General features: G+C 36.4%; 1 protein-coding gene across 3 annotated transcripts in view; it reads right to left on the bottom strand.

The window, feature by feature from the left end:
• Positions 1–15,364, bottom strand: part of thrb (thyroid hormone receptor beta) — a 51,491-nt gene extending 36,127 nt beyond the window's left edge. For 2 of the 3 annotated variants that reach the window (XM_087787455.1, XM_087787456.1), the window contains exon 1: positions 14,861–15,364. The gene's annotated coding sequence lies outside the window, so the exon portion shown is untranslated. The remainder of the gene's footprint in view (positions 1–14,860) is intronic. The other variant, XM_087787457.1, reaches the window with a different exon arrangement.
• Positions 15,365–23,764: the final 8,400 nt, after the last annotated feature.

Raw genomic sequence — 23,764 nt, 5'->3', positions numbered from 1 at the left:
AACGGCTGTGACGTTTGAAGGCAGCATCATCTCGCTCGGTAATCTGGGATAATAACTGTGACTTGCCAAATATGGACGATTATTTGGACGGACTGAGATGTAACACAAAGTTCAGGAACAAAAGGTGACAAAACTCAGACCCATTTGCATGATTACATTTGGTTTAAATCGTTTTTCCAGACACACCCTTTTTTTTCTGGCAACACATCCCCTGTAGCCTGGGATGGCCCGTCTTGGGTGTGTGTTCTGTGCAGCGTGTCTGGCTCGCCGCCAGCCTTGTGCGTGTTTTTTTTTTTTTTTACCTTCCCTGACCCCGACTGTTCATTGACAGCTGAAGCATGTTCATTCACTCCAACAAGTTTCCGGCAGTGTTCGGACTGAAGAGGAAAAGTCAGAATCTCTTCTTAGCTACACGCTCACAACTGGATCCAGGACTTTGTGAAGTTCATAAAAAAGTAATATTCTGAATAAATAATTAAAGTCTTTTGATGTGACAAGCGTTAAGTCTCTAGAGCCTGGAGTTGGAATTACAGCTGTCCGCTGGAATTTTGTTGTGGAATTAATATAAAATGCATGTTTAATATTTAATGATATTCCAGTCTTGGCTACATTTAACTGTTTGTTTGTGGAAAATAACATGCAAAGTTGTTTTCTTAGTGTAAAACAAAATCATTTATCAGGACTGTATACCAACAAAGAGTATTACACAGTTTAGAGGCTATGGGAGGACAAGTTGAATACAATAATTAAGCAATCTGTTACAAGTGATTGCGTTATTTTTGTCCAGGTTTAGAATGTAGGCGATGAGGTCACACGGATTTGAATGTGCAGGTTTGACCAGAATCTCCACATACTGAAATTGACAAATTGACATGACGTGAATTTGATTAAACTGGCATCATGAAAACAAATGATCCGATTAAACCTTCCAGCGTAGATTTATGTCTGAAGTTATCCACTATAACATTCAATGCTCAGGTCCATGACGACTGACAGTTGCTTGAATACATATATTTATAGATTCTGCAAGTACCAGACGTTCGTTTAAGATAAAATAAAGTATCTAAACCAACAAGAAAGATTCTTAATAATATTTTAAAAAGTGTACCTCCAGCTATAGACTGCTCCGCTTTTCAGATACATTCACAACTTAAACAAAGTCTAATATGAAGTTATAAAGACAAATTAAACATTTAGTATTTCAATTAAATGAAACATCAAAACTATGCTAAACATGGTAAAGATTAATAAAGCCTTCTTTTATATACATACGGTTATAAACTGGCTTTTATGTTGAACTGGATTCATTAGTAGGTTTTTACTTTCCTTTAATCATTTACTTTTAAATATAAAATGCTATTTTATGAGTTTAATTTAATTTATATTGTCTCTTATTATATTTTCGATACTATTATGCTCTTTTAAATGTATTATTTTTAAATAGCACCTTGACACTAAATACACTAATTATTATTATATTGTTTTGCTAAAGAACATTTTAATATTCAATTATTGAATGTCCTCTCCTCAACAAAATATATAAGTGAAGTATAAAGTCTATTATTTACTGAATTAAGTTGAGCAAACATTAAAATATAAGTATGATAATTGATACTACACTCAAGCAGCCGTGAGTACACACCGTCTCACACATGGTCACACACGTTTGTCTACAGTCCGCTCACAAGATTGTAACTATTATCTTGATAAATATGTTACATTCCGCTGGAAGGTGTTTGCTTTCTGATAAACAAGGTCATTAAACAAGATCAAGAATAAACATGCGGTGAAATGGAATGAAAAGGATTGTAACATTGCTCATAAGAAAACTAATTCTCCATCATAGTAGTAGTTTAGCAGAAAATAGGTCTCGGCTTAAAAAAATTATATTTGAATCATACATTCATTTAGTATACATTACTTTAGATGATTCGATTTTTAATCACACAGCTGTGTAGTGTTATTTGCTTTGAAACGTCTAACAAAATTGTGTCAACCAAGATACACTTCTTTTAATATTTCATCAAAAAGGAATGAAATAGAAATTATTTTCTCAGAAAACAGGCTCCATAAAAAAAACAAAAAAAGAGATGACCATCAAAATATAAAACTATCATGAAAAATTCATCAAAATATTGTTATTTCTAATATATGTGGTGGACTTTTATCAGTCCAAGGCTGTTTGTGAATTAATAAAGAGTGTTTTCAGCTCCTTTGAAGCAAACATTCACACACACACACACACACACACACACAAGCCGGCTGTGCTCGTCTGACTGTGTGATTTTAGGTCACATCAGGACAGCGCGCCGGCTTGCAGACGAACCACCCCCTGACATCAAAAGTGTGCACCCACCCTGAGCCAACAGTGTTCTAGATTGCCGCAGTGCATGCTGGGTAAAGGGAGGACAACTCAGGACACGGAGGAACTTTAAGGATACTGCAGCACCATGTTCTCAATGAAAAAAAAAAGAGGGAAAAGCTGCAGAGAAACAGCGAGGGGAGGGCGAGAGGAAGACACGGCCAAATCTCCACGCTTCTCCAGCGGTGCTATTGGCTGCACAACAGTGATGTCATCGTTGATCCCGAGGCAGAGAGATTCCGTCATAAAACCCTAGGGCCAGAGGGAGGTGAGGGTGGGTGGCTGGTTACTACTCTGACCACAAGATCGCACTGAAGATATGCAGATCATTTCAACACAGACATCTTTCAGGACATGGATATGTTTTTAAAAATGTTCTATGAATTCATTTGAAAGATGAGACGTCCAGGATGGTTTCAGAATTTAAAAAAAAAGAAGTTGTTCTCAATCCCACCTAAATATAGGCTGTCCAAGCAACACTTCATTTCCGGAGCAAATCAATCAATAAGATCACATTTACCATCAGTAGGAAACTAAGATCAAATCTCAAAAAATATAAGCCGATTTTAGGAGATTAGTAAACAACGATTTAATTATTCAACAAAGGTGTATATGTGATCTTAAACTAGTAAAATAACATCTTTGTTTACTATAAGACACCAACGAGTCGATAACAAAACCAACAATTAATGTAAAAAGTAAAGCAAGCAGATGATTTGCATTTGTTTTGATGAAAATTCAACAGACATTTACATAATAAAGTGCAGTGGATCAGAATTGACTTCATCATTTGTAGCAATAACAGTTTACACTCAGCAACATGGATCTCCTGCACGACTCCTGCTTACTCTGAAATTAAATTCAAATTATTATTATTATTATTTATATTATATAAACTGCTGCTCACAAAGCACTTATCCAATCACAGGAAACACATACATGTCCGTTTACGTGCTAGTTAGCTAACCTACTCATTACTGAGCTATAAATGCAAAAACTGTTTCCATTCACTTCAAGTGCACAAAGCACCAGCCATCTTGATTCTGAACACACGATGTCAGTGACATCACTAGCTGGCTTGGAGATGATTGGATGAAAACTGTAACATCATATTTAACGCTGTACACGGCACATCCAAGTGAATATAATAACATAACAAACAACACACATTTAGTATGTTTCGGCCAGCAAGGAATTTCTTACCGGCCCTGACGGTCTGTCACATCTTTACATCAACAACATTTCAACAACAACATTTCAACACAAAAGCTTGTTGATTGATTTTGGAGACTGCTGTGATCCAGACAACCGTTGCCAAGTGCAGTTCAGTATTTCGATGCGGTCGTATCACAGCTCGTACGGCGTGACATCTACGATGCTCATCCATGGACTCGAGATCGGCTTCAGGCTACTGTCAACTTTTAACAGGTCTGAACCGGATCAACTTGTTTTCCACGATAATTCACCCTGCCTTGAAGTAACTATTTGTTTTCATGAAATCTAGTTCTGGCATTGATTTATGTGACTCTATTGAGCAGTTTATATGTTCAATAAATGCACATCATTATGTTCACGGGATGATTTACACAAGGATGACGGTTATCTTGAAAACTGGGAGCATGAGAAAATATTGATACACTGAGATATAGCCATATTTTCTACAATACTGTATCAATATTGAGAAACACTGTTACAATTTATTTTTGCTATTAAATCATATTTTAGTTTTATCATAGTTTTTTATGGGTTTTCAATTAAAATATAATAATACTTTTTTTTTTAATTACAATTACATACAATTAACTGCGAATATTTATGGCATTTGTTTACTGGCATCAGATGGCAGCATTCATTGCGGCTAAAGGAACAATGAAATCCTGACAGATTCAGGTGATGACTGAGGACGAGAGGATGCACTCCAGCAGATTTTAAAGCTCATGTTTTGACGTTGTTACAACTTTGTTGAGAGTCATGCATTCCGTAAATTTTGCAATTCAAACGTCAAAACTACTTATTTCTTTGTTCCGACAGTATCACAATATATTGTATCTTTGCACTTGTATCGTGATACGTATCATGTCGCCAGATTCCTGCCAATATACACTGATTACTAGCCAAATAAAAGTTATGCAAAGACTCACTCATGGATGTATTTTTTTGGGTGGTTTTGAAATAAAAATCATTTCATTAGTGGAACCATGTTTACTTTCTAACCTAACTATAATCAGGTGTAACACTTCAATCAAACTGCAGAAATGACTCCAAGTATTGTGAGGTCAGCATGATAAACCAGCCCTTATCCATCCTTCCAAACAAATTCCTTGAAGTGTGGCTACAGCCTCAGTCAGGACTGTTCGCTCCACAGACTTCCTTGCCGCAGGAGATCTCTTCATCCGGGCCGTAATTATTCTTTTACAAGTCACAAACACTCTAATAAAACTTAGGCACTCGCTGAGCTTTGTGCTTGGTTGCTGAAGTCAAAACCATGTGACGGACAAAATGGTGTCAGAGAGAGGAAACAGTTTGAGAGTTTCAAATATAAAGTCAAACAAAAAGCTGCTGGCTGTCAGTGCAACAGGGAGGTCTAACTGGTGTTTAAGGAAGAGCAATGATCTGTTATCATGTCTAGTCAGAGGTGGAGAGAAGAGTTGCTGTGGTCAATTCTGCCAGGATATGCCAACAGACAAAGAAGAAAGTAGAAGTGGTGAGTTAGTGAAGGATTACGAGAGCAGCAAAACATCTTCCGCTTTCAAAACACTGTTATTATGCACGTCGGCTTGCATAAAAACATAATAACACATGTCATAAGATGAGTCTTTACTCCAAAGACCAACCAACAGGTTCATTCGACTGTTACATTAGAGCACATTAAATAACCTTGTATAAATAACTCAAGAAACATAAAACGTTTTTTATAAAGTCCTGTCTGACAGTGAGAAAAAAGGCTCTTTTCTGTATTGATGTCAAGATGACTGTTATAAAAAGTGTAGAAAATAACCATGTATGAAACAATTTAATTTAATTTAATCCCATTTGGCTGTTTTTAATCAAGATTAATCACAAATTTAGAATACCAAGTTTGGTAAAGTGTAAACTAGATACATTCTTTGTTTTCATTTATCTGAAAATCATGCAGTATTTCACCAAGAAACTAGTTTCTGCATGTCTCAGCAAAATGCCAGTTGTTGTATGAAGTCCGGTGCTCAACAGTAGCTGCAATAAAATTAACATTTACAGTGTCAATGTCTCATTAACTTAAATACAAATCAATACAATTGTCAGATAAAACATTAATATTAAATGACAGCATTAATATCATCAATATCAATTTTATGCAGGACATTTTAATCACTTTTATCAACATGGTCGCCTTAAAAAATAAACAAAAGGTATAAATTTGATTATAAAAACGAACAATTATTGATGAGAAAATCTATGTTTTAAAGGAAGAACAAACATTAAACGCACACCTACAGCCAATGTGTGACAAATCTGAGTGATTTCTACGATCATTCTTATAGACTGATAATCGACCGATCGCTTTCACTTTTTAAGGAATGTGTCGACAAGATTTTTTGTGCAGCAAGTTTGGGCGAACTCAGTGGTGGAACCAAAGACTGACATGAAGTCAAATATCCATCTGACGCTGCTAATTTGCAGAAAGACACGAACATCAAAATGAACTGTTGGAAGGGAAAATAACGGGTTCATATTTCTTCTTGTACTCACCCGTTCATGTTCCAGCTGACACCTTATCTTACTGATAAAGCACGGAGGAACTCAACACTCTTTTTAAATAGTAACATCATGGTATCTCTGTCAGCTGACAGGATAGTCTGGCTGATAAAAAAATGTCTGTCTAGTGGTTTCATCAGGAGTGTGCAATTGGCAAGTGATTGGATTTTTCTTTTTTTGTACAGCGGTGGGGGATGAATTCCTGAGCAGCAGGAGAGAGGGCCAGAAATTGTGTCTCTTGTGTGCTTGTAGTTCGCTTCAGGCTGAAGAGGTAAATACTAATATTAGTATAGATATTTTGAAAATTATTTCATTCCATTAATGTGATATACAGTATATATATCTTTTAATTTCAATTATCTTCAATCGTTTATTATTATTATCAATAGCTGTGGCTTGGACCAAAATGAGAAAAGATGTCAACGGTATATATATATATATATATATATATATAAAACACAGCTGTTCATGGTTAAAAGATCACAGAACATTGTATTTTATATACAAAAGAAGACAGTGGAGTTCAGCAGGCTCTCAAGACATCACACGCGGCACTGATATCTGTTTAATGTAAACACGTAGAGATCTGAGAGTAACCTGTCAAGCACAGCTCCAGTATCCAGCAGATACAGAGGAGCTGGTTATTGATTCTTTCACTGGATAATGTGAGGTTTTGAGGATATTCATAAAGAATTATGACTCATGAAAGGTGTTGACAATTCCTCTTACATTGCTTCTTTATTGTAGTTCATATTTAGTTCATTGGTTAATAGATTATAACAGATTATTATTACTTAAGAATATCAAGAATAACATTTATTTATATCAGCATACGTTTATATAATAGTCCTCTACATGAATACAATCAAATATTAGCGTAAAATTAAATAAAACAACATTAACTTCACTCTGTTGTTTGAAAACAAATTTTAAATGTATCGTCACCTCTTGAGTGTAAAACCTGTTCTGGAGACGTCGACATTTCTGGGTCACAGTCCGTCAGATTCTTCTCAACATTCTCACGTGTTACAGCTACACATTTCTCTGATCATTACCAAATTTAGTTTCATCATCCTTCACTCATAATGTGTGGAAAATCGATGAGATTACTGTTTATTTATCTGTATTTTCATTTGTATTTAGTGTGGAAGTCAATGAGGTAACTTCCCATACTGACGTCACACACAACCACGCCCATGTTTCTGCCAGAAATGTTGAAATTCACCAACATTTAAATATTACATAAAATTCCATAAAATCCACCTACAAATATTATGCATATTGTAAATCAATAAATTATCCAAAAATAAAAAAAATGTCTACTGTTCTTTAAGTTTCCCATTGTTTTGAGAAAATCAACATTTAAATAATCACATTTCTGTCACCCAAAGTAATTATCTTTGAAGCACTTCAAAAGGATTTTTTTTTAGATCCTTTAAAAGGTTTTTCCGCTGAGGATCTGATCAGCCCCCGGACTACAAGTGAAGAGGAAGACTCGCCCAGCTCCTTTCCATCTCTCTGAATAATTCATAAGCATCCGGCCTAAAATCTTTTTATCCTGAAGCGTGAACACATACAGAGCCTTCCCTAGAATGGATTGTGATAAGTTCTAGATTGAAGTGCTATTTTGAATGTGGGTTTAAAATTTGACTGTAAGGCACTGATTGACACCAGGAGCCAATAAAATAAAGCCATTCTAAAAGTGCGTTGCAGTTACTTGAGACTCTGAAATACAATATATTAAGATAGATAGATAGATAAACTTTATTATTTTAATTAATTATGAGGACAAAAAACATGTTAAAAAAAGTTAATCTCAAGTATATTTCATATCATTTACAGTCACCTTCAATTGAACAGCAGCTTGTAGCAGCATTCCATGATTTACACAGTAGGCGAGGAGGAAAGTGGTTGGAGATTGCACTCTTTCTTCAAAACAGCCTTCAAAAATGTATGGATTAAAATAGCATTCCAGAACGCAACCAAATTGTAATTATTTGTTTGTTTCTTACCCATTATCCACATTTTCTGATAGTTGAATTGGAATCTGAGAATACGTTTTTGAGCTATTTTCTGAGGTAATCCAAAGGATGGCCAATTTTGCAACCACAGTTGCCAAGTGACAAACCTGCCTCATAATCCGAGCACTAGACCATGTGACCTCGACATTGTTAAAGAGAAGAAAAGGCAAACGTTTTTAAATGAAATGAATGTGTATATTCAAGCTCGTTGTCAAAATTGGTCATTGACCATCGAAGTGTTACCACCTTTCTAAAGATGAGCAGCACTGTGCTGCGTTCAGGACAACTCAAAAATATTATACAGATCGAACCAAGAGGTAAATACAGAATCCAAAATGTATTTTTCTTTTTTTTTAAACCAAGACTTAGACCCAAAGTAACATCCAAGTGACACATAAAGAAACTTGCTTTAGTCGCATTTATTTAAAAAACTAGCAAAAAGGTGGAAAACACAAACTGTAAATTGTTACAGAAAACATCTTTCTTTTTTTCTTTCAGACTCTACAGTAAAAGTATACCGTGGATACTTGTGCGCATTTGCAGATAAAGATCAACTCAGAATTTCGTATAATATGTATTAGAATTTCAAATTCATGTGACCACATTTAACCAGAATAGCTTTGCTCAACTATACTGTATATATTTGTCACTCCATGAGTTTCTTGTTAGTGTCAACACAGGTGTTGCCCTTTATCTTGACTGTTGTGTTAGCTGTGTTTTTCTGAAGCTGGACTTGCAAAACAATCTTGAAAGTCCTGTGAAGTCCCTGAGACTGGTTTAGCAAGGTCAGATAAAACATCTGAAGACTATAGCTTTTTATTTTTAATTGTGAGTATCCAATGTATTGTACATATTTATATATAACTATAACATTTTTAACAATTAAGTAAGTAAGTCAATTATATGTATAGAGAGCTTTTCCAGACCAGGGTCACAAAGTGCTTAAACAATAGAAAAAAACTCAATAAAATATATACTAAAAAGATCAAGATCAAGGCATGTTAAATGACTAAACTGCTAGCACTTCTGGACGTGTGAAAAGTTATTATAATTAAATATTCTGTGGATATGTAGCAATACAAAATTCAGGGTGAAGTACTCAATTAAATCCTATCCACCAAACCTTAAGTCAGTTGAACGACACAGAAAAAGTTCTTATCAGGGACGTTGCAGGAGGCTTCTGCCAACAACAACAACTTACTTTGAGAAAAGTTCAGTATTTTACGATCATGTTTGTTTTCGGCTAATGATTATATTTTGCCAAAGCGAGTTTGTTTTGGAACAGCATTTGTTAAAAACCAGACACAAAAAAACACAATTTTACGATGCTTTTTTAAAAAAAAACTATTGGGATAACAGTTTTGGATTGAAGGTCGTTTTATTTATATACTTTAAGCACTTCATCCATTTTTAGATCTCTCGATGGATTCTGAGCAGTTAAAACTTTGTCCATAATTACTTATTTAAAGAATAATCTATATATTTTTTGGATTTCTGATCACTAGTATCACCATATCTTTAAAGTTCAACTAATGTGTTGATTTAAGTGTGTCTTAAATATATCTGCACCTCTATTGTACTCATCAGTATGTGTCTGTTTGTACAAAACTATTTACATTAGAAAATGTGCTCAAGCCCCGCCCACTAATGATAACATAAAGACAAGTTTAAGCAGAAGACAAAACTAAGTACACACATGCTAATTAAAAGATAATTCATTATTTGTTGAGCGGTGAAAGATTGTTGGTAACAAGTATATATTTGAAGTACTGTCTGAGTACTTGATGGTGTTGCAAAATGTACAGATAACATGACATCCCTTGACAAAGTGGTAACCAAAATATGTCCAAGCATCAGCTTTAAAAGCTACTGTATCTTCTCATCCTCAGTCATCACCGGGATCTCCCAGGATTTCAATGTTCATTTAGCTACGAAGTACATAATGACTGCTGCCATCTAGCAGTTTATTCTGTTCAAAGAAATATTAAAAATTATATTTTAATATTTGCATGTTTATTGTAAGAAACATAATTATTTTATTCACACAAACATGCTTGGACTACAAACCATACCACACATAAAATAGGATTTGCAACCCAAAAATGAAAGAAATATATAAACATTAAAATAAACAATATATATATATGTATATATACAGTGCTGCCGAATATTGATAAAGTACCGTGGAAAACAATATTGAATTATATCGCCAATTCTATATTTCTAACAACCCTAGCAATGACACAAGTCGATAATAATCATTGAAGATTACTCTTCTGTCAAAATAGTAAGCAAGTAAGTAAGAAAGTAAATGTTATTTGTAAAGCTCCTTTCAAGACCAGAGTCACAAAGCGCTTTAACAATCACAAACAATACGCAGTTAAAATATATACTTTAAAAGGTCAAAACACATAAGACAAACACAGGAGTCCCAGGCAAAGCCTACAAGCGAAAGTCTGCACAAATAAAAATGTCTTCAGATGTTTCATGAAGGAGTCAGTAGATCATCAAACACAGAGGGAGAGTAAGATCGTTCCAAAGCTGAGGAGCAACAGCCTGGAAGGATTTCTCTCCTCTGGTCCAGAAGTGTGTCTGCAGAAAGATCTAAATACAAAGACCCAAGCGCTCTTAATTTAGCCGTACTAGCTTGATTACATTTTTTTGTTTTGAGCCAGCATGATACAAATTTCTACAGATCTGAAATGCTAATTTGTTTTTAGATTCTAATCCTATTTCTAATTCTTTATTTTGGACCATATTGTGCTTTTGAACACAAGCCACACTGATGTGATTAAAAAGGATATTGTACATAGGAAGGTTGCAACTTTCTATCGGCTAGAATTGATGTAATGTTGTATCATGAACTATTAAACAAAGAAAGGTTTATTTTTAAAACAGATTTTTTTTCCCTAAACTTTTAATTAAACACATTCTCTTTGCATAACCCCGCAGTAAAATCTTTATCATAAAAGGTGGTCATACACAGTCACATTTATCACACTATTGTTACCGCCAACTCTTGTTTCAGATCCGATTGTGTTTCTCAGGGCAATATCCCTTATATTATACCTTTCTGTGTTGCTCTTTGCTTCCTGTTAGAGCGTGAACCCATGAAACGCTATAGATCCGCTCCCTCTTTTATTAGGCTGCAGGGTTCAGAGGATGTTACGAAAGTAGCGACTTACAATCACAAAATTAGGGCAGCAACAATATATAAAATAACATCTTTCAACATTAATCATTTCTTTAAAAATAGTTCGATAATGTATTTATAATCTTGAATAATGAAATAGATGTAAAGTTATAAATCCACAAGGGACAGAACAAACCTCCCTGAAGTAAATGTAAATGTATATTATGTATTTTCTCAAACACATAACATGATAAGTAGGTGTCAACATTTTTTTGGTGATAATTAATAAACTCAAATTTGACAAACTAAATAAAGAAAAGAACAAATAATCTTTTTAAACAGTCATTATTGAGAGAGTGTTTGGTGGGTGACTCTTGCCTTACATTAGCCCAGCTAGCCTCCTGATAAGTTCCATATTCCACCTTGTGGTCCGACTTCAAGTGTTTTTTAATCATGTTTTAGGCCATTTTCTTCTGCAGTTGACTTCTTACTTCTCCTTTAGTCTTGTTGCACAGAGCAGTAATGACACATGGCAGACACGGTAGCTGACTGACAGGCTTCGCTGCAAAAGTGGGGGAGGGACTGCCGCGTCAAAGCTGGGACTGTGGTTTTCCCGGGAAATGTTCTTTTTTAACCGATTCCCGATCGTGTTGTCGGCCGATTTATCCGTGCAACTCTTGCCGTGGCATATTAACATTTGGAAAAAGTAAATTGATGTGAACACTTTGTGCAGAACAATGAAAACACACAGTCAAAGGAATGCCCTGAGCTGATTTGTTGACTCTCACATGAATAATGTCAAATTACTGATGCATTAAAACGTTAAAATATGTTCATCTGAAAGAAGGATGGAATTGAATCAAGACACATGTGACTCACAGAGGTTCAGAGGTTCGTGGCATCAGAACTAAAAGGTTTCTCCGGACGCATGCGATGAAGATTTGAGGAGAATATTTTCAAAGCTGAAGCCCTCAGTGGAGTCCAGAAAAAACGCCCAGCAGCTCCTCCTCGCATGTGGCTGAATTAACTTGTAAACAGTCAGCGAATGGTCCACATTTAAGGTTCACTGTGTATCCTCACGAACCACAGCACGATGCAAACAATTTGATGACATCAGCTAAAAGCCATCAGCAGGAGAGCAGACTATATGAGCTGAGGAAACGACTGTCTCACCTGTGAGACAATATTCTCATGACTTTCATCTTAGACAATTCAAAAAGCAGTCATATAAAGAACAAGTGAGGAAATATATATTTTTAAAAGTGTAATTAAAGAACCTGTCGTGGTGTGATGATTACATTTAGATATTATGTCTTGTGTTGAATGTAATTAAAAACCCTAGTGTTATTGAACTATGAACAGAACAAAAATGCAAGTTCAAATTAAATGAATGAAATTATCAACTATGCAAAAAACATGGTTCTGAATAAACATAACAATTTTTCCATATTATAATAAAAAACTCACCCAACACACATATCTTTTAGACTTAATGAACATAAGCTTAAATTGCTGGTTTATTCTTTATTGAAGTTTACGTTGATATATATTTAATGTATTTCTGTCATTCTGGGACCATATAGCGCTCCAAGTATAACCTGAATTAACTTTTTAAAAATAAGGATTTGCATATACTTTACATGTAGTTAGACCACACCTGTCCATAAGCCACAGTTGTGCACATTTAAAGAGATAAATATAGAATTAGTATAGAAAAAAGATTGTACCAAGAAACAATTTTAACCTTTAATTAAATAGATGCTTTGTCAATACAGTGCTTGGTAAGGCATTAACATGGATATGAAATCATAACCAGCCTGCCACAAACTTTCGTCTTCCGTGCCACATTATCTCCTCTCTATCGCTCTTTTGCCTCCTGGCTAGAGCCGCTAAATCATTAAAATATAAAGATAAGCTGCAATCATTCTAATAAGCTGCACGATTCAATGTAGTGTCTTCTTGGACGGAAATGAAGGTAGTACATTCAGAAATACTTTTGTGGGAATTAAATTAAGTGTTTCCTCTCTGTGGAAACTATAAAAATAGCTGCTTAAATACTGCTACACAAGTAAAAGAAAATACAAGAACCACAGACCAGGACGAGACGAGACGACATATTGGATGGTAGTAGAAAGGTATCTGAGTAAGACTTCAGTGATAGTCTTGACACCAAAGAAGACTCACATATTACGTGTAAATCGAGATATATTCTGCTCTGTTTCAAAGTGTTATATGTGTTTTAGAAATAGTGTATGTTCTCACTGTTATTAATGCGTAACAATTAAACAACATATTCACTATTGAGTTTCACTGACTTGCATTGATGCACTCTAATCTAAAAAAAAAAGGACTTCACTTCTACTCACTGCTTCCATCCTGTGATCAAGTTCCCATCATTGTCCCTTCATTTACTGGCAGGATCCTCTGACTTTTTCCTTCTTCACTCATGTTTACTAAAACTGAGTATTTCTTTCATTCCCTGCATAAAACCGCTGCTGCTGCTGAACTGTACTAAGGACAGCAGCGTGTGAGAGACAATAACTACAGATCAAAGATGACAAAATGGCTGGAAATTCCGAAACACATGCCATTTATTTGGGAAAAGAAGCATTACAAGTGTGTTTGCTTATATAATGTAGAACAGTTGCTCCCACAGAACAGCAGCAGACAGCAGGGAGTGACCTCAGATACCCTCAGCTTAGAGACGTTGTTGCATTTACAGCACCTCGGAATGTTCGACTCCAAATATTTTAGATTAATAAGAAAACCGAATCTTTTCCAATTTTGGTCTTCGCAAATGAAAACAATAAGATTTGAATAAATAAACACTCGCCTTGTCACAAGAACACGAAAACGACTATTTTGAAAACGCAAACGTCAAAAACACATTTCAAAACGCAACATATTTAATGTTTTTATTGTTATGTTATTTTTGTCAATTAATCGTTCATTCTGTTGCTAGTATCATGCTTTAGTTCACAACGCATTACACATGTCTGTTGTTCGTCGATTTGGTACGATATATATATAAAAAAGAAAATGCGAGGGTATATTACGGTAGTCCTACGGCCGTGAAGGCGTCATCTTCATGTCAGCCAACATGCACCGATGTCTCTGGTAAATAAAGGCCAAATGAACTGGGAACTGCTTATGTCTAAATAAACACATTTTGTTACATGTGATGCGAAAAATAAGTTGTATGTCTTCATTACAATCATGCTATAATTTTAGTTACAGGTACAGAAGCAAAGTGAGTCCAAATAAATCAGTTGCTCTCTCTATATATACACTGAATTTTTTTTTTTAATAAGTGATATATTAATAGTCAATATAGGAATAAATATTGGACCTTCTCTTCGTGTCAGGGTCAGATGGAATAAACAAATGTTTGTCCATACGATCACCACGCGTTGATGTCACGAAGAATCACACAAAAAAAAAAAACACACCACCGGAAAAAAAAACTACCAGCTTATTAAACTTTTTTTCCCAAATACAAACTGCACCAGAGGCGTCAACATGCAGGAGAACCGGGACAGTAAATGTTGTCGCCAACATGGACCGCGGCGGCAGGAAGGAAGTGTCAGCGGCTCCACAGAGCAGACATACCGCAGATGTGAGTCGGAGCTCCGGCTGTCACGGTGACTTCCAGCGGCTGCCCATTCCTTCGCCGGCGAGACCCCGGAATCACCCGCTGCTCCGCCCGTGAGTGTGTGGCGCGAGTGGAAACTCTGGATGCGGATATGTCGCAAATAAAGCTTGAAAAAAAAAAAAATGAGCGAAAGTGTCAATCGTGGCGCGGAATCATATTTTTTTGTGTGCAGGAAGCCGCCGAGGAGAAGCCTCGCCCTCAGCACCAACTTCTTTTTTCTACTATGACTTTCTTGCTTTTTTTTTTTTTTTTTTTTTTTTCCTGTGTGCGCGTGTGTGTGTTTACAAGGCAGGAAATGTGTTTGTGTGTGTGCGAGGGAATGTGTGTTTCATTTTCAAAACACTCGATCCACATAACGTGCCAGTATGATCTGTAAATTCAAATCTTGTTTTCATGGATCCTGAAGCTGTTGTCAGAGGAGTATTACCCTGTGAATGTTTTTGACATATTTGTATTCATAACTCTAAAATAGTTTGCATTCTTATCTAAACTATCTACTCATACTAACACATAACACAAATAAAACTTCTATCATTATGTTCAACTATGTTCAGCCTGTGCTGGAAGTTTGTTTTTTAGACTAAGGGTTAGAAAAAGACAAAAACAAGAGGATACAAAATAAAGGGTATAAGCAAGGCTGGCGTTATTACATTTTAACAACAATGTTAATACATACTTTATCGTAAAACTCTGACTATTTAATGAAAATATGATTGACATTAAAATGGGATCCTAAGAGATTTGACTGAAAGTTTAAATGGAAAACTGAGAAAGAAAATAGTGAAAGTTGACACTCACTCTGGGGGAAGATAAACTGTAACCTATAAACATACACATATTTAAGAGCAAATGCAATAATAAAAAGAACTAGAAAGGCACTGAATAAGTGCAGATCTTTACTAAGCTGCTCATCCAATCCATTATTGTTGCATGTGTTTGTGGGCGTGTAATTGTGTGTGTATTTGTGCACACCAAGTTTTTTTTTTACAGTGATGAACACACACAGAAGATAAAAACAATCCATAAATAAGTTTCTGGAAACGAAAGGTAAAGAGGATAACTATTATTACACGATCTGGAGCTTATAATCCATGTGTTTGTGTCTTCTCGTTTAGACTTTTGTAAGAGTTTATTTTCATGTCCAAACAAGAAGGAACTGTCTCGCCTACTGTTAGTACAAAACTCTGCAGCGAGAATTCTGACCAGCTCTAGTAGAAGAACTCACATTTCTCAGATCCTTAAAACTCTTCACTGGCTGCCCTGCTTGTAGAAATACATATGCAATGGTGGAGGTCATTCACCTTGATCAATAAACAAAACAAGGGATACCACAAACACATTTGTTTTTCGTTAACGCTAATTCTATAGCAATGGTCTCCAATCCCCGGTCGAGAGACCAATCGTTCTGCTGTGAGACATTTGTTACCAGAAATTTAAAAAATCCATCTGTTGTATTGATTATTTCTGTTTGAATTGTGTTATAGTTTGAGAAAAAAAACCCAAAAAACCTGATGCTCGTTTATTTAAGACAAACCTGTAAACTAGAGAATATGCGTGAAACACAAACTCTACAAGACTTATCTTTACTGTTTGATTTGAAGGTCGTAATATTATGCAGACATTAAACCAGTCCGCGGTGCATAAATGGTTGGGGACCCCGGAGCTATGGTATAAAGTCAGACATATATATGTATAACAATACAGATGGTTCAGGTGAAAGAAAATGACTCTGATGATGGAAATAACTAATCATTTGTTGACACACAGAGATTACGGGATATTTGATCTACTTACTGATCCAATTAGTGTTTTGACACATTTCAATGCAAACGTTACAGATTTTCTTGTTAAATATTTTTATTGGGGAAAACATCTAAAAAAGTAGACCAAAAAAAGTTGATTGCCTAGTCAAATCTTATGAGCCAGAGACTTGTTGTTGCCATGGTAACTCGTCTTCCTTCAGCAGCTGCTGAGGGTTAACTGCATAATATGTTATTGATCTGTTCTCCTCTTCATTTGAAGGAAAATAATCACATATGCATAGATATTTTCAGACCACAGAAGTTCCTTTAAGGATCTTCAACTTTTTTCCGTGTTCTTCAAAAGGTAGAGAACTATCATGTTGTTCTAATACATATTCAAGCCAGTCTGAGTTTACACACAGTGGCATCAAGGACGCTATACCTGACCTCACTCCACAATGTACACATGGCTATGTACACTGCTCTGTATCTGGTCAGCATACTGAGGTACATTTCATTAATACAACCAAACAGGTTGAAATATTTAGTTCTTAATGCATCAAAATTATTTATTTATTTGCTTTGTTCGTATTGTGTTTCAAAGTGTATTTCTTTCATGTTTGGATTCAAGGATTATTATTATCATTCATTAAAAATGTATAATTTATAAATATATATTAATATTAATAATACTACTAATAATTGACATAGCGTGATGGATAACCCACATGAAGTAACCCAATCGCTTTATAACTCCAGGGTGCATGGAAATGATCGGTCGCTCACCTGATGTGAACCCTGACTAGTCAGAATGAACTGGTGTCATGACTCAGACTGACCGCTGGGTGGCAGCAGTGGACTGTAGCGGCTTCAAGCACCGACCGCAGTTAGAACAGTGTGAAGAGAATTGTTCTGTTTTATTTATTATATATGTTCTATTTATTTATCTATTCACTTTTAGGGGGTTGCAATGCACAACATAATATATATGTACATATATACAAACATGAATTATGAATGTCAATAAATCAGTTGGAGGCGAGTTTCCAGTTCAGGCCACAAAAATATATAATGTAAAGAAAATGCAAGAAGGAGGAATATGTGGTAGCTTTTTATTCAATCATTCAGTGAAGTGGTTTAGCTAAAGGATATTTTGATCTAGCCAGTAACATCATCAAGACACGCCTTTCTTTTTCCTAAGATGAAAATGTTTGTAGAGTGGACTTAAATGATCAAGAAGAGTAGGATTCTTGTGTGTTTGATAGCGGCTGGAAATAAACCTCATAAGGAATTATTAAATCAACTATCCTTGTTTGGACCTGTCAATTTCCACCATTTCATCCTTTAGAATAAGAATCACAAACCTTTATTGCCAGTGTTGTAAATCCATGTAAACTGAAACCATTAAATATTGGGAAAAGTGTGTGTTTAATCAAATTTATTATAGTAAGTTTTGGCAAATAATTGTATTAGGTTAGTTGAGTTTAAAAGAACTAAATGGTATTTTAATACTTGTTTTTTACTAACTTGTTTTTTAGTGTAGTGTGTTCAATAATGTCCTTCAGCAGGTGTTCAAGGATCCTCATGAGCATCAACAGCTACTTCAGAGGTTCTGAATCTGATCAGGTTTAACAAGAAAACAGAAAAAAAACAACAGTATGTTGCGGAGAAGTCAAACGGGTTAAAACATAAGTTAAAGTTGAGCAGGTAACCCTGACCTTAAAACCTGCTACAAAGAGGGAAAAGAACAAAAGAGAAACGGAATTGAGAAAAAAAGCTCTGCACAAACATCTAATAAAAATGAAAAAAGAAGCATTGTTAATACCAGCAGTAACATAAAAGGTACAAAATGAACAAAGTAAAAGTCTGGGAAATGAAGGGATGCAGACAAAGTGTGGTGAGGTCAGTACAAAGTAAGTCAGATAATCTGGAGATAATCCGCCTCTAGCCTCTTAAAGAAAGAAGAGAAAAGAATTTAAAAAAAACTTGACTGAATATCCCGGCCAAAAAAAATAAATCCTAATAAGGTACTTCTTACTACATTAAATCTCAGGTTACAAAAATGTGTGACTTTTAAAATATTAATAATAATATTATGTGTTACATAATACGTAATAATTGACAATATAAATGTTTAATTGGGTGACAACTTGTCAATGTGTGTATACAGTATGTAAGTAAATGTGTGCCATCAGACTTTGAATATGAATTTCAAACACTCAATTAATAGCATTGAATAAATTTTCATTGATTCTTTTCTTACATTGGAATTTTAATATATATTTTTCACATTTAATTATTTAAACAGAATTTTTTACACATTTTTATTTGGCACTGAATTTATTTATTTAAGTTTCAGTGTAAGATATTCATGTATGATGGCACACATTTACTTACATAATATGTCCTACAGCCAGACCAGCTATTGCTAATGGGAGTGTCAATGCAGACTCTTCAAACAAAGTGTCTGATTGACTCACTCCTACATACACCTTTTTGAACCATCGTCGACGAGAAAACAGAGGCGCTCCTCATATCTACTGTTTACTTGATATATTCTTATGGAAATATTATGGTGCTGTAGCTTCAATGAGAGCATGTGTTGGTCAAACAGCAACACTTTGAATCAGGATGTTTCACTCCAGAAGCTTCTTTCTCCTCGATTGTCTTATCCAACTTGATGACATTATTAAGCAGAGCTGAGCCGTCATGTAGAGGGACGGACTGTGCTCTGTGAGTCGGTGAGAAAATAAAAGAGCAGATTAAAGCCCAGTCTTTGATGCGGAGTGGAGTGGTGGGACTCCTGCGATGCCTTCAGGGAACGGCTCCTCTCAGCGCATTAATAATGAATGAGAGATATCTTGTTCCGAGGAACACCAGAAGTAGCATACTGATTCCAGAACCTTATGTAAAAGTTGCATCATTGTGTTTGCTCTGCCTCATTAGAGAGATAGGAAACCGTCAGTGACAACAGAGAGAGCAAATCGTTCAATGCTTCGTCAAACTCGCATGTGAAACCTGCAGATTATGAATTCTCGTGTGATGGGTCACATGACCAGGTCTGGTCAAGCCGAAGGTCGCACATGAGTGAGATGCTGTATTCATAACGTCTCTCAATATTGGTTTAATGTTGACTCAGCTGACAGCCCCTGACACATGACCAAAGAGGACCTCTAAGAAGAAACTATCCCAGGCTGGAAAAAAGAGGTTGGGTGACCACATTCAGGACCCCTACAATGTTTGGTCTGATATTTCATTTAGTGTCGCACTAGATAAAGAATTCTGGTAACCAATGTTTAATTTTTCAGCCTGAAAACCGGAGAACACTAACCTGATACTAACTCTTAAATATGGTAGTAGCTGCATCTTGTAATGAGTACGTGTCGTGGCCTAACAAGGAAAGAACATCATAGCTTGATATCTATTGGCCCAAAAAATAAAAGCCAAGGAAGAATGGATTTAGCAATTGGACATTGAAGCTTCACAACTAGTTAGTTAGTTGTTGTCAGGGTCAGGGTTTTTTTGGAGGCATCATCACAAAGTCCTGATCTCGATTCCTTTGATAATGAGAAGGCTGAGCTCAAACGTTTAAACTTTAGGATCGGAAAGTTTTCCTGAAAACTTCTTTGAGAAGCTTGTGGTAGGAACAAAGAGATATGGACGTAGTGTCTCCTGACCCCTGTCTATTACTGGAACGCAGTTTTGAAGCCAATCTCAGGTTGCGGCCATTTTGGAAATGCAGTCTTCCGGTTTAGCCAGACTCCAGTCAAGATTTCAGATGGCCTGGTGAAAGATACATCTTGCAGATGCGCTGGGACACATCTGTGATGTTGTATCCTGGGATCATCGGGGGTTTCGGGTATTTCAATATCAGACCCCCTCAGACCAGGCGAACCGGCCTGGGGTGATCTTATTTGTTTTTCTCTGCGGCTTCAGTTGCGGATCTGATAGCCTTCCGTTTTGCGTCCCGACGAGTCCTAGCTGCTTAAACACTCTACAGAGTGAACGCCCAGATGATTTTCCGTTGCAGAACGTTCTACCATTTAGTCCATGCTCCTTGCTGCGCCATTCCCACCATCCTGCTGGCCCCTACTTCCTCCACGCCTGCCTGCACTTCCTCCTGGATCAGATGTTGGCGCTCATTGCCCCGGACATTGTCAACTCCGGTTGAGGGAAGGTAGCCAATGCCTGAACGCCCTGCTGCTATGGCATTGCCTTCTGCCTCAGCCACGTCTAGGGCTTTGGCTGCAATCAACTTCCTGCCTGTTTGCACCTGGATACCAGCTGATGCCACCTTAGGATCTCTGGATTCTCTGTACCGCAATGATTCCCATGGTCTGGACACCATGAACTCTTCAGTGAGGCCACTGTTCGGGAGCTGCAGGATGTTGGTGCTGCCATACAGAGCAGAGCTGCTCAGGCTGCCTGGTACCAAGCCATCTTCGCAGGCAGCTGCTGATCTTTCTCTCGCCCTTAACTGTTGTTATAGGTACTGCGTACACTAGCAGAGGCCACAGGGAATTCTGGTAAATCCAGGCTCTGAACCTTCCTCGCAGACCAGCTTTGTCAACCCAGCTAAGACCGTCCTCAAGTTATTTGCTGATTCTCTGGATGGAGGCAGAGTCTTTAAGTCTGCAGTCAAAGTACTTCCCAATGGTTCTTAACTGGCTTTTCTGTGATGGTTGGGATGGTGGCTCCAGACAGTGAGAAGCGGAATCTGTCCACTACTTTACCTCGCTTGAGCAATAGAGACCTTGATTTTGCTGGCTTAAAACTCACCCAAGCCCAGCTGATGAGCTTCTCTCCTCCTGATTTATAATTGGGAGAGAAACCCCAGTTGAGGCAGGACGGCTAATACAGCTAATACGGCTATTTTTTTTATTTTGATGGATATATAAATGTTACTTACAGTCTATCTGCAACCAGCTTCAAGAAAACACTCAATGTACGTCAGCTTTGACATCACACTGTAATGTAAAAAACTTGATTTATTTTTTTGTCCTAAAGTGTAAAAGTGAGCCAATTCATGTGGCAGCCATCTAATGGAAACGCTACCAATGCACATAAAGAAATGCTGTCACACTCATCCACTCAAGGTTTGGCCATTAATAAAATAAACATATTTCTGGTAACTGAACTAAAACTGTTTTCCATTCTGTTTGATTATCAGATATTCTTGTCATTTCTGTTATTTGTGATGGTTAGTCACCATGTCACTATGAGAAACCATTTTATACTTTTGAAATCATCTTAAAACTGTCAGAATGTTGCAGAAAACAAGGACTTGTACGTTTGCATAGGAAAAAACTCCTTATGTGTCGCCTCAGTTCCATTAATCATGGCAGCAGCAAACGTGCTTCTATTTGGAGGAAAATATTTCTGGAGAAGGCGAATAAATTATTGAATAAATTATTTGGGGCAAAATTAAACGTACAGTAGCAGAATTGGTGAAAGTGGGTCGGTTGCATAACATCCACTGGTGGTTATAAACTCTACATCTGTTGCTGGGTAAAAGAATGGAAACCCCCCGAATACTGTCTTTATGTTACAAATCACAGCAACTCTGAGAATTCTGGATTATATTTGTATATATTACAAATGGTTATGTTTCTTTAATATAATACATAAATGGACATTTTCTCATTTAAATTTCTATAAAATGGAGTTCGGTAAATCATGGAAGCAGATTATTGATTCAGACACAAACAGATTATCTGCAGGGAAAAAAATGGCATCAAGAATTTGAACGACAACATTCTGCCTGATTTAATGAAGCTCATCCTCTTGAAGCACATGAATATACTGGAATATACTGGAATATACTGGAACACTGAACCTGGTCCAATGAGAAAGATGCTGGCCACTCAAAGAACACACTGTGTCTGTTATATGAGCATTACTAATAAATACTCTTATATATCATATAGAGTATTGTTTCCTCCTCCACAGATGATGAGTATTGTTGTGTTCTTTTGCTTATGTTGTATTCTTCCTTCGTCTCCACAATGTCTTTTTTTGGGATCATCGTGAAAACAAAAATATGCAGCCCTCTCATTTCTCAAGTCCTAAGTGAGAAATACTCCTGGAACCGTGAATTAGTGTTTCTGAATAGTGTCAGAACACGGTGGCGAGACTCCTACGTTGTGCTATTGTCATATCCCACTTGGGCATTTGTTTACAAAATGAGTCTTGTCTTGTGTGAGTTGATGGTTTCATCTTCATGGTAATATCAAAACTTCTCTCAGTACTTAAAAACAGTGTCTCTGACCCACTGCTGTTTGCTGGTCACATGACACTTGTCTGAGTGGATTGTCCAGATATTATCCAGATTATGTGGTGAAAGGCATCTTTACCTATCATTACATAACATCATAAGATTAGACAATGCTGGACCTTATGCTTCAAATTTTAATTTTGTATTCGAGCTATGAAAAATGTAAATAAACACAATTTGTGTCTGAGTCTTTACACAAAGATTCAAAGTTCAAGTCTACCCAAAACTGGTTTGCAAAGCTTTCTCTACTGACTAGAAATTAAAAAATTGTTTTTAGTGAGACATTTTAGACCATTTCAATCAGTGATCTAGCCTTTAGAGATTATAATCAACTCCCTTTATTTAGACAGCCATGCAGACCAGTAGACACACATGAAGGCTCAATCATTTTCTCACTTACGGTTAACTGAACTATTCAAGATTTAAAGAATGTGGAAATGCAACTAAAATTAAAATGAATGTGTGAGAAATAAACTCTGCAATTTTATTTGATAATACATTATTGTAATATGAATACACTTTTCTTATGCTTCGTAAGTGTGGATCCGTCTGAAAACTTGCACATTTAAACTGAAGCTATCTTTTGTCCCTCGTGAAAAGGTAGCTTTTTCTTCTCCTGCGGTTGGAAGCGACCTAAAGTGCGTTTGATACGAGTGTGCGTTCGGATAAAGACCACGTTCAGGGAAAGCCAGCCACGCTCTCTGCATCGCACAATGATCCCCACAGAGCTCATGAATATTGCATTCAACCTGAAACTGGAACCCCTGGACCCCCCAGACAGACACCAGCTGACCCCCTACTGTTGGGTTAGTGTAACAGAAGCGTCGGACTCGCACACACATGCA

The sequence above is a fragment of the Callionymus lyra genome, chromosome 3 (genome assembly GCF_982586985.1).
Source record: "Callionymus lyra chromosome 3, fCalLyr1.hap1.1, whole genome shotgun sequence".
Classification (NCBI taxonomy): Eukaryota; Metazoa; Chordata; class Actinopteri; order Syngnathiformes; family Callionymidae; genus Callionymus; species Callionymus lyra.
Note: the sequence above shows the minus strand (reverse complement) of the source record. Positions and strands in the feature narration are given on the sequence as shown.